The sequence below is a fragment of the Arachis ipaensis genome, chromosome B10 (assembly GCF_000816755.2).
Source record: "Arachis ipaensis cultivar K30076 chromosome B10, Araip1.1, whole genome shotgun sequence".
NCBI lineage: Eukaryota > Viridiplantae > Streptophyta > Magnoliopsida > Fabales > Fabaceae > Arachis > Arachis ipaensis.
This window is the reverse complement of record NC_029794.2, coordinates 35,742,082-35,752,603: the sequence shown is the minus strand read 5'-3', so window position 1 is coordinate 35,752,603 and position 10,522 is coordinate 35,742,082.

Sequence of the window (10,522 nt, the reverse complement as noted above, 5' to 3'; positions counted from 1 at the left end):
ATTACCTGTTAGCTGATGGCATTTTATGCAACTTGCTACTTTCTCTTAGCTTACCAACCTTCGTTTGTTAGTTAGTGCACTTTCAATGATTGAAGAGAAAAAAAAAGGTTGTGAGTTGTAGATGTCGTGCTTTGCTTTGCTGTTTAAATTGTTATTAATTATATTATATTTGCAAACGTTGGATGCATGGTTCATATCCAAAACGGTAATTTCCGGTAACTCAATAATTGTACTCTTAACATGTAAAGACCTATTCTTCAATAATTTTATTTATCTACATCGCCTGCCATCAATTTTCTAACTAGCAGAGAAATGTGAAAATTAAGAGTAAGTTTGGTTTGTATTTTTATTTTTAAAATTTTATAAAAAATAAAAATAATAGAATTTTGTTTCAACAAGAAGTATTTTCTTCTTGAATCTTCTCACTGTTACCTTAAAGGCTTCTATAATGAGTAATGACTCATGATGGGTGTTGGGTTAGTTGTAATTTTTGGTGAGAAAGTGGACATCCCCTGCAAAGAATACGGAATTCAAAAAATTCCGATAATGAAGATAAAATATACATAATATAAAATAAAATAAATAGCAGAAGAATAAAAAGTCAAATTTAATAATATAATAAAAGTAATTATACATAATTTTTATATACTACTAAGGACAATTTCAAATTTTAACGGGACACTTGCCTTTTGCCTCCACAACCATAAGAGTGGATCCAGCAAAGAAATCACTATGAGGAGAATTAGAATAATAACTCATAAGAAATGAGGCTATTTTTAAAAATAAAAAAATATGTCCTGGTGAGACTCTAGTTAGAAGTAAGTTGAATTATCACTAACGGAAACAAAATCAAAATTGACCAAATACAAAGAAAGGATACTATGAGATGAGATAAGGTATTTGATATTGCTTTGATGCATGCTAGTATAATATTGTTAAAAAAGTGTGTTTGTGAGTTCCTTTAATCCTTTGTTGTCTGATGGCATTGTCAAAGGTTAGCATAAGGGACTTGGATATAATCCGAATGATTGAATGAATTTGGTAGAAGGATTCTGGAAGAGAACAGGTGTCGCAGGTGATGATTAAAAGAAGGATCATAATACTACGGTACAGATTTAAATTTACAGATATTTGCTTTCTTTTCAACACGTGTATTTTGTTTTTATATTGAGAAAGTAGCTTGGCAAATTTCGGTAACTTAAAAAGTTGGCGGCTTGGCTAGATATAAGGAAAGAGAAATCATTCATGTTGGACCCTTCTTTATATATGGATTGGTTCTTGACTCCTTGAAATTTTTTTTTCCTTAACGAGTCCTGCAACAAAAATAGAGAAAGAGTTTTAATACCAATAACAATATTAATTAGCTAAGACAAAATAAAATATTAATTAGCTAAAATATGGATTTAATTTTAATTGATATAATTATTTTTGTAAAAAATTATGACATATATGTTTTTTAATTGATGGAGAAAATTAGTAACTAATTTCATATATTATAATCAAAGAGAACTTTCTCTTATATAATTCAAAAAGATTAAAGTACTAAATTGGTCTTCTATATTTGGATATAATTCTGTTTTGGTCTTTAAGGCTTAAAGTGCCTTACTTGAATCTAAAAAATTTTTATTTAGCTTCAATATAATCCTACTGTGAGGTCAAAGTTAAATAATGAACGGAATATACTACATAATAGCAGTATGAGAATAAGATTGATAATATGGAAAACAAGTACAAGCTCTAGAGTCACAAAATCAACCGTGAATGTATTAATACATTTATTTATCATTCTTCTTACAATTTAAATAAAATTGTTGAGTTAAAAAATTAACTAACATAAATAATGATGACAAACAATAGATCATTGGGCTAATTACCCAATTAGTTTTGATTATTTTGGTTGAGTGATGCAGGCCAAAATAAATATACAAAGCTGCAGCCCATTAAGAAACAAACTGAACCTGTTGGTGGGCTAACAATCCAAAGGAAGCCTAAAGGAAACAAGGCAAAGAAATCAAACGGACTGAACCTGAATAGAACTGATCCAAGCCCGATTTGGCTTCTCTCAAGCAAATCCCTCCCATTTGCTTTCACCAAAAGCAACTTTCACCTTGTGTCACTTCGGACAGAACACAGAGAAAGAGAGAGAAAGCTTAGCCTCTAAACTGTTCACCAAAGAAGAAAGAAAGAGAAGGATTAAGCAAGAAAAGCTGAGGTCTAATCACCCAAATCAAACCAAATCAAGCTAAGGCAGAAGTTAAAGGTAATTTATTTCCTCTTGCATGCATCGTGCTTTCCTCTACTCTTCCCCAAATTTCTGTCAGTCCAAATTGGGATACATAGAAAAGATGGACTCTGATCAATACTGCTACATATCTACGGTCAAATTTGTGTCTTGGGGACCAAGTAGTGTGTCAATGGCTAAGATCTGAGTTTACTATTGAAAATATTTATTTCTGTTATCCTGTGACTTTCGGTCAACAAAGAAGGTCAGAACCAAAGTTTCTAAATTGAGGATTAATGGAAGAAAGTGAACGGCTGAGTTGGTGAAGCACACAGCTCGAGGGTTGACCTAGGAGAGAGCAACTCAGTAACATGCAAGGAGATACAAAAGAAGATTTTTCATCCTTCAGAAAGCAAGGAGAGATAACTAGTGTTTTGAAGTTTATGTTCTGAGAAGAGTTCTCTGAAGAAGTTCATCAACTTAGACAGTGCTTCCTAGTCAAAGGAGCATTCCGCCAAAATGAGGAACTAAATCAGAGGCAAGTAAATCTGGTTAATCACATAGTAAAGAGACTGTTGAAGCATTAATCTCCTTTATGTTTTACAGATTGTATTTTTCTTTTCAATGTTTATCTTTTTGTAATTTCTTGAGGTAAAAGGCTGAATGAGAGAGTTCATTGAAAGAGCCTAAGAGTGGAAAAAGGCAGAGAAAAACACTTGAGTGAAAAGTCTAGAGTGATTTTAGATTTCTTTCGGTTGGTCCAATGTCTTGTATCTTGTACCTGTGAGGTACCCCTTTCTTAGTTGGGTGAGCACTAAGAGTGAAGAGTTAGGTATTAGCATAACCAAGTCAAGTTAGGTTAGAACTTTAGTGTGAAAGGATTATGTCTATCCTGTGAAATTGGTGTATATAATACTTTAACTATAGTGGAAATTCCACCACTGTTGTGGTGGAGACTGGATGTAGGTTACATAGCACAAGGCAACCGAACCAGGATACATGATGGTGTCAACTTCTTTCTTCCCTGCTCTATTCTGTTTTCTGATATTAATGAGACAAAATGAAATTATCTCATAAATTTTTCGCTGCTGAATTCAAACAGTTTCAGATTGAAAGTTTGTTTTAAAGGGTTAAGGGTTAAGTACGATTTTGGTTCCTAACATAGAGGCCGAAAACTTATTTCGTCCCCGACCTTTTTTTCACCACAAAATGGTCCCAAAGTTTCAGTTTGTTTTAAAATCCTCATTTTTTTCAAATTTTTTGTTTTTATTACCAAATTACCCTTAATAAAGAAGGCCATAGATTCACCCCCCTTCTCTAAGCCTTCTACAACCTTCAAAAATATTTTCTATAAAACTAAAGAGAATGATAAATAAATGTATTCATACATCTACAGTTGATTTTGTGCCTCTAGAACTTGTACTTGTTCTCCATATTATTGATCTTCTTCTTATACTGCTGTTATGTATGATATTCTATTAATTATTTAATTTTGATCTCACGGTGAGACTATATGGAAGCTAAATGAAATTTTTTTTATTCAAATAAGACACTTTAAACTTTAAGAGCCAAAATAGGATTGCGTCCAAATATAAGAGACCAATTTGATAGTTTACCCACTACAAAATTTTTATTTATTTGTGATAATTTTTTAATGAGAGTTACTAAAAACCTCCATAATATATTTTATTTGTGATCAATTATAAAACTCCCTAAATAATTAACAAAAACTCCCACTACTCTTAATCCTATCAATTATAAAACAATCCAACCCATAAAACAATCCAACCCAAACAAATATTTACTCATCCCATTTACATATAAACATTACATAATTAGAATTTTCTTATAAAATTTCTCTTTGTTTATATTTTTTAGTCATATTAATTAATACATGTACCAGTATATAAATTAAATACTATTAGAATTTAGAAGCTTTTAATAGTAAGTTGAATTAAAATATGAGCAATGTTACAACGCTACTAGCAAATATTATTATTTTTAGCTAACAATAATTTATAATTATATTTACAGACGTTTTACACACAAAAATATATATTTTACATTTATATTTACTAAGATTTTGTACACATAAATCAATACAGTTTATACCTATATTTTTTAAAATTTATATACATGAATTAATAAAATTTATTTGTTAAAAATAATTTAATATTTGTGCTAGTTAAATAATAATCAAAACTACTAAAAGTTGCTAGTTCTCAAAAATTTCTCTCACAATATTAATTTACAAATGAATTAAAGAAAATTACATAACTATTTTTCATTTTTGAATTATACAAAAAAAGCTCTCTTTAATATATAATATACGAAATTAGTTACCAAATTTCTCCATCAATTAAAAAACGCATATGCTTTAATTTTTTTAAAAAATAATTATATCAATTAAAATTAAATTTATATTTTAATTAATTAATATTTTTTTGTTTTAGCTAATTAATATTATTATTGATATTAAAACTCTTTCTTTATTTTTCTTGCAGGACCTATTAAGAGAAAAAAAATAATTTAAGGAGTCAAGAACCAACTCATATATAAAGAAGATTCAACATGAATGACTTTTTCTTTTTTGTGTTTAATTAAGCCGCCAACTTTGTAGATTACCGCGACTTGTCAAACTGCTTCCCCACTATAAAAACAAAATTATACACGTGTTGCAAGAAAAGAAATATTATAAGAATATCTGTAAACTTAAATCTGTACCGTATAATTAACTTTAAAAGAAGTATGCAAATATTAAATGGGGAGATAGTGTAAGAAAAAAAGTCTGTAATATTCATGTAGCAGAAATGTCTTGATATCTTGTGTGATTTTTTATAGCTTTAGTTTAGGATTTATTTAAATAAATAAAAGTTATAAAAATATGTAATTTATAGCATTTTTATTGATTTATACTCTATTACTTATTTCGTTTACAGTATAAATAAAATAATATTGTGTATATCTCGTTTACAGTGTAAACGAAATATACTCATATACACAATGTTATTTTCGTTTACACTGTAAACGAGATAAGTAAGAAGCACCTCTATATATTGAACTTGTTTATAGCGCCTTTTGAAGTCACTTTTCATCAATTTCTTATACTTTTATCCCATTTCTAGCCTTTTCTAATCATATTATCGAGGTACTTGGAGATTATCGCGCGCGCAGATACACGGGATGAGGACATCAACCACCTGAACACAACGTGACATATCACTGGGGCAATCGACTTCCAGGTTAGTATTGTTATTTTCATATTTAAGTTAAATAAGCATATATTTATAGTTATGATTAGGGTACTTTTATAGATGTAGTATATGTTAGATGGTAAAATATATTGTTAGTAAGTGTTAATTGATAGAATTTAATTTAATTTATTAGGTAAATTATTTTATTAAGTAAATATTTATTGCATTCTATTAATTATTTAATTTGATTTCTATATTTTGATTTTAATTTTGATAAAAACTTGTTACGTTAGTGTTGTCATTTTTCTGTTTAAGTTAAATAAGCATATAATTATAGTCATGGTTAGGGTATTTTCATAGATGTAATATTTGTTAGGTGATAGAATATATTGTTAGTAAATGTTAATTAATAGGTATGATTTAACTTATTAGTTAAACTAATTCATTAAGTAAATGTTTATTACGTTTTTTATTTTTTTTAATTTGAATTTTATATATTTAAATTTAATTTTGATTATGGTAGATAACTTTTTTAGTTATTATTAAATATTTTAATGTTTATTATTTTTATTCGATATGTTTTTTCGATGTTTGATTTTTAAAAATTAATTATTCTATTTTCAACTAAATTATGAAATGTGAAATACTTGTTTAGTATATTTTTTTATCTTTTTATTTTGATATTTAAATATTTATTTTTTAAATACATTTAAATGTGGTGTATTTTATTAGAGGACATGCTTGCACCACCAGATGCCATTGTCCCTTATTTGATGAAGGCTGAGTGTGGCGACACGGTGCTATTCAGGGATTTTGTATTTGACAATTTCCTGATCACAGCATTCATGAAGTGCTGGCATCTGGAGACCTACACTTAAAATACACCATAATTAAACTTGACCTCACTAATATCTGAAATTCTGTCGGAGGGCAACACGGAGACTCCAAGGGCATCCTGCTGCTGATTGCTGGCAATGCACATTGTACTTTACTTGGTCTGACTCCACAACTCGGTACTCAACACTTCTGTAAATGTTGTAATTATTCACACTTTGCATTACTGCCTCTCTGCTTTTGAATTTGTAGGTAACCTGAAACTCCACACCACTATCTAAGTTGTAATCGTTTCCACCCATGTTGAAAAATAGAATTTTTTCATGCATCGCGTCTAGATCCAATGTATAATAGTGACTGGGTACAACTGATAAGACTGGAAATGGGTGCGGGGCAGGCAGAAGATACCGAATTGATGCGTCGACCAGTGTCTCTGGTACAAACTCCTCCTCATCATCATCTTCAGAAAACCACTATCATTGCTACCACCAACATACTCTTCATCAGACTCCTCACTATCCACATCCATGTCTTTCACTGGACTAGCAACATGTAGGGGTGGTGGTGCAAATGGTGGTTCATCCTGCACAAAATTCGAGTGGCCAGATTCACCGACACCAACTTCACCAACCTCCGCAGAAAACTCCATCACTTGTTCTACCATGATTCTCCCATGGATATCAAACATGAGGCTGATAAACCACTATTTTATGGTTTATTTTGTATTGAATTGAGTGGATTTTATCCATTATTCTCACACTTATGCATATAAATTGCATGTTTTACATTTTTCTTCCTAATTCTGTACTGTGATTGAAAACATGCTTCTTTGGCCTTAAAATTGCTAATTGTTAATCCTCTCTTATTACCATTCGATACCGTGATATGTTTGTTAAGTGTTTTCAGGGTTTATAAGGTAGGAATGGCTTAGATGATGGATAAGAAGCATTCAAAAGTGGAAGGAACACAAGAAATTGAAGTTTTGAGAAGCTGGCAGTGATGGGTGAAAAAATGCCGGTTAAGAATTTCTAATAAAAACAGCGTTGTCAGTACAATCTTAACCGACGAAATTCCCACCACCAATTTAATTTGTGTCACAATTAAAATTAAATAATTAGGAGTAGAATTCTCAGGTCGTTTCCCAAAGAGTTGACACAAGGTGCAATTTATTGGTTAGGAATTTTCTGAATAGTTTTTGAAGTGGAGAGCGGAAAAATAAATGGCGAGAAATTAAAGCAGCGAACAATAACAAGAGATGTTATGTATTTGAAATAAGAGATCTTGGTTAGGAGAGATAATTGAAATTTCTATCCTTGTTGTCTTTTCCCAGGTGCAATAGTAAGGATTTATTGCTTTCACTCAGTTATCCTCTTGTAGTTACAAAGGAAGGTTAAGTGGGTAGTACTAACTCTGATTCACAAGTCCTAGTCACTTCCTAGGAAAGGACTAGAGTTAGTAAAAATTGAGTTAGCCAGCAATTCTCAATTACATATTATACTTGAGTATCACAACTCAAGAGTTTCCAATTAATCAACTCCTAAGCCAAGTTGGGAGCTCTACTCCATTAACATGAATGTCATTTTCACAAACATGTAAAAAGAGTAAATAGGAGACATGGTAATTAAAATAAATTAATAAAATCAAAATTGGCACTGATAATTAATTAAAAGAAATTAAACAAGTAATAGAATTAAATATAAAAATAATTCATTGCATTAATAGAATTCAAAAATAACAATATCCAAATATGAACACAAAGCAATTAAATGGAAAAGAGAAATTGAGTTATTGGAGAAGCAAACTATAGAGATGATGACTTCAATAGAAGGCAGTAGTAGCTCTCTCTATATCCAATCCGAAACAAAAGCTAAGAAATCAAAGAATCCTAGAGTGAAGTAGTGTTTCTCTCTCTAGAATTCAAAAAACTAAAACTAAACTAAAGTGAAAAGTAAAGTGAAGTGTCTCCTCAATATCAGCTACATCCCTGTCTCTAGTCTACGTTTTTGGGCTTGAAACTAGGTCTAAAACAGCCCAGAAATCGCCCCCAGCGAGTTCTGATATGTGCAGCACGTGATGCTCTGTCATGCGTATGCGTCGGCCACGCGTATGCGTCGCTGGACTTTTGCGCTTGTCACGCGTACGCATCGGTGTAAAATGCGCCAATTCACGCGTACGCATCAGCCATGCGTGCGCATCGCTCCTCGCTTCTAATCTCTTTAGTTTCTTGTGTTCCTTCTACTTTGACATGCTTTCTCTTCATCCTTTAAACCATTCATGCCCTGTAAACCTGAAAGCACTTCACAAACACATCACGGCATCGAATGGTAATAAAGGAGAATTAAAAATTAACAATTTAAAGGATTAGGAAGCAAGTTTTTAATCATGGACAAAATTAGGAAGGATTTGTAAAACGATGCAGTTTGTATGAATAAGTGTACGAATAATTGATAAAATCCACTCAATTTAGTACAAGATAAACCATAAAATAGTTGTTTATCAGGCAGCGACACGCACGCGTGAGCGACGCGTACGCGTGACCAGTATAGCAGGCAAGCGATGCGTACGCGTGGGCGACGCCATGCGTGACCAGAAATTTTTGCAGCGACATGTACGCGTGGGCGACGCGTACGCGTGACAGAGCGTCACGTGCTGCAATTAACAGAAAACGCTGGGGGCAATTTCTGACATGCTTTGGACCCAGTTTCAGGCCCGAAAATACTAATTAGAGGCTGCAGAGTGAAGCTGGAAGGGGAATCATTCATTCACACTTTCATTCACACAATTTTAGGTTTAGATGTAGTTTTCTAGAGAGAGAGGCTCTCTCCTCTCTCTAGGTTTAGGATTTCTTCTTTCAATTTCTCCTTAGGTTCAGGTCAATCTTCCTTTAATTTAGTTTTCTCTTACTTTTATTTGTTTAAGCATTTTAGTTCATCTTCTTCTCTTGTTAATTTTTCTTTTTCGTCATTTTTATGTTTATGAGCTCTTGTCACATTTGATTTCTTTTAATGTAATTTATATTTTCCATGTTTATTGTTACTCTCTTTAATTGTTAGTCATTGATGCTTGCAATTGGTTGTTTAGATTTAATATTCCTTATTAATTTTATCATGCTTTTATTTTGTGCCTACCAAGTGTTTGATAAAATGCTTGGACGGATTTTAAATTAGATTTTCGTATTCTTAGCTTGAATTGAGTAATTTGGAGACTCTTAAATTGTCAAAGTCTCTTGTTGGTTGGCGATTGAAAGTTGCTAGTTGGCTTGAACTTCACTAACTCTAGTCTTTGATTAGGACTTGTGAACTCAAGTTGATTTGCTCGCTTGACCCCTTCGATTGTTAGAGGTTAACTAAGTGAGAGCAATTTGCAATTACCATCACAATTGACAATGATAATGAGGATAGAAATTTTGATTCTCAACCTTTGCTAGGACTTTTCTTAGTTGTTAGTTTATTTTCTTATAATTTACATTCCTTGCTTCTTAAACTCAACCAAAAAAGATACAATCTCATAATCAATAATAAATGCACTTCCCGGCAATTCTTTGAGCGACGTCTCGAGGTTTAAATACTTCGGTTAATTTTATTGAGTTTGCTTAAGTGACAAACAATCTAAATATTGATTGAGGTTTAATTGTCGGTTTAGAACTATACTTGCAACGCGGCATTTTTGTGAAAATCTTTACCGACATTTTTTCTCCGTGAAATTTTTGGTGCCGTTGTCGGAGAATTAAAAATGTGTACCTTATTATTGGTTATTGTGAATATGGTTGCCTTTTCGTTTCTTTGTTGTTTCTAATTTTAGGAGTTTATTTTTATTATTTCTTATTAGTTTTTATTTTTATTTTCTTTTGTTACCATGAATTCTCACCCCTTTGGCTATGAGCTTGGTTACAATTATATTATAGGAAGTGGAGATTACAATGAAGGCTTGCATCGAGGATGGGACAATCAAAGATGGGTGATGGGTTGGAAACGAAATTTCAACACCTAAAACTCACCGGCAAGTGTACCAGGTCCCATCAAGTAGTAAAACTCACTTAGAGTGAGGTCGATCCCACAGGAATTGATGGATCAAGTAACTTTAGTGGGTGATTAGTTTAGTCAAGCTAACATTGAAGTGAAATTGGATGAAATGTAGCCAATGTAGCCAACAGAAAGTAAATTGACAAGAATTGTAAATGACAGAATGTAAATAGGCAAAAAAAATTTAAAGAGCAAGAAATGTAAATTGACAGAATCTTAAATGACAAAAAATGTAAATTGCATCAAATGTA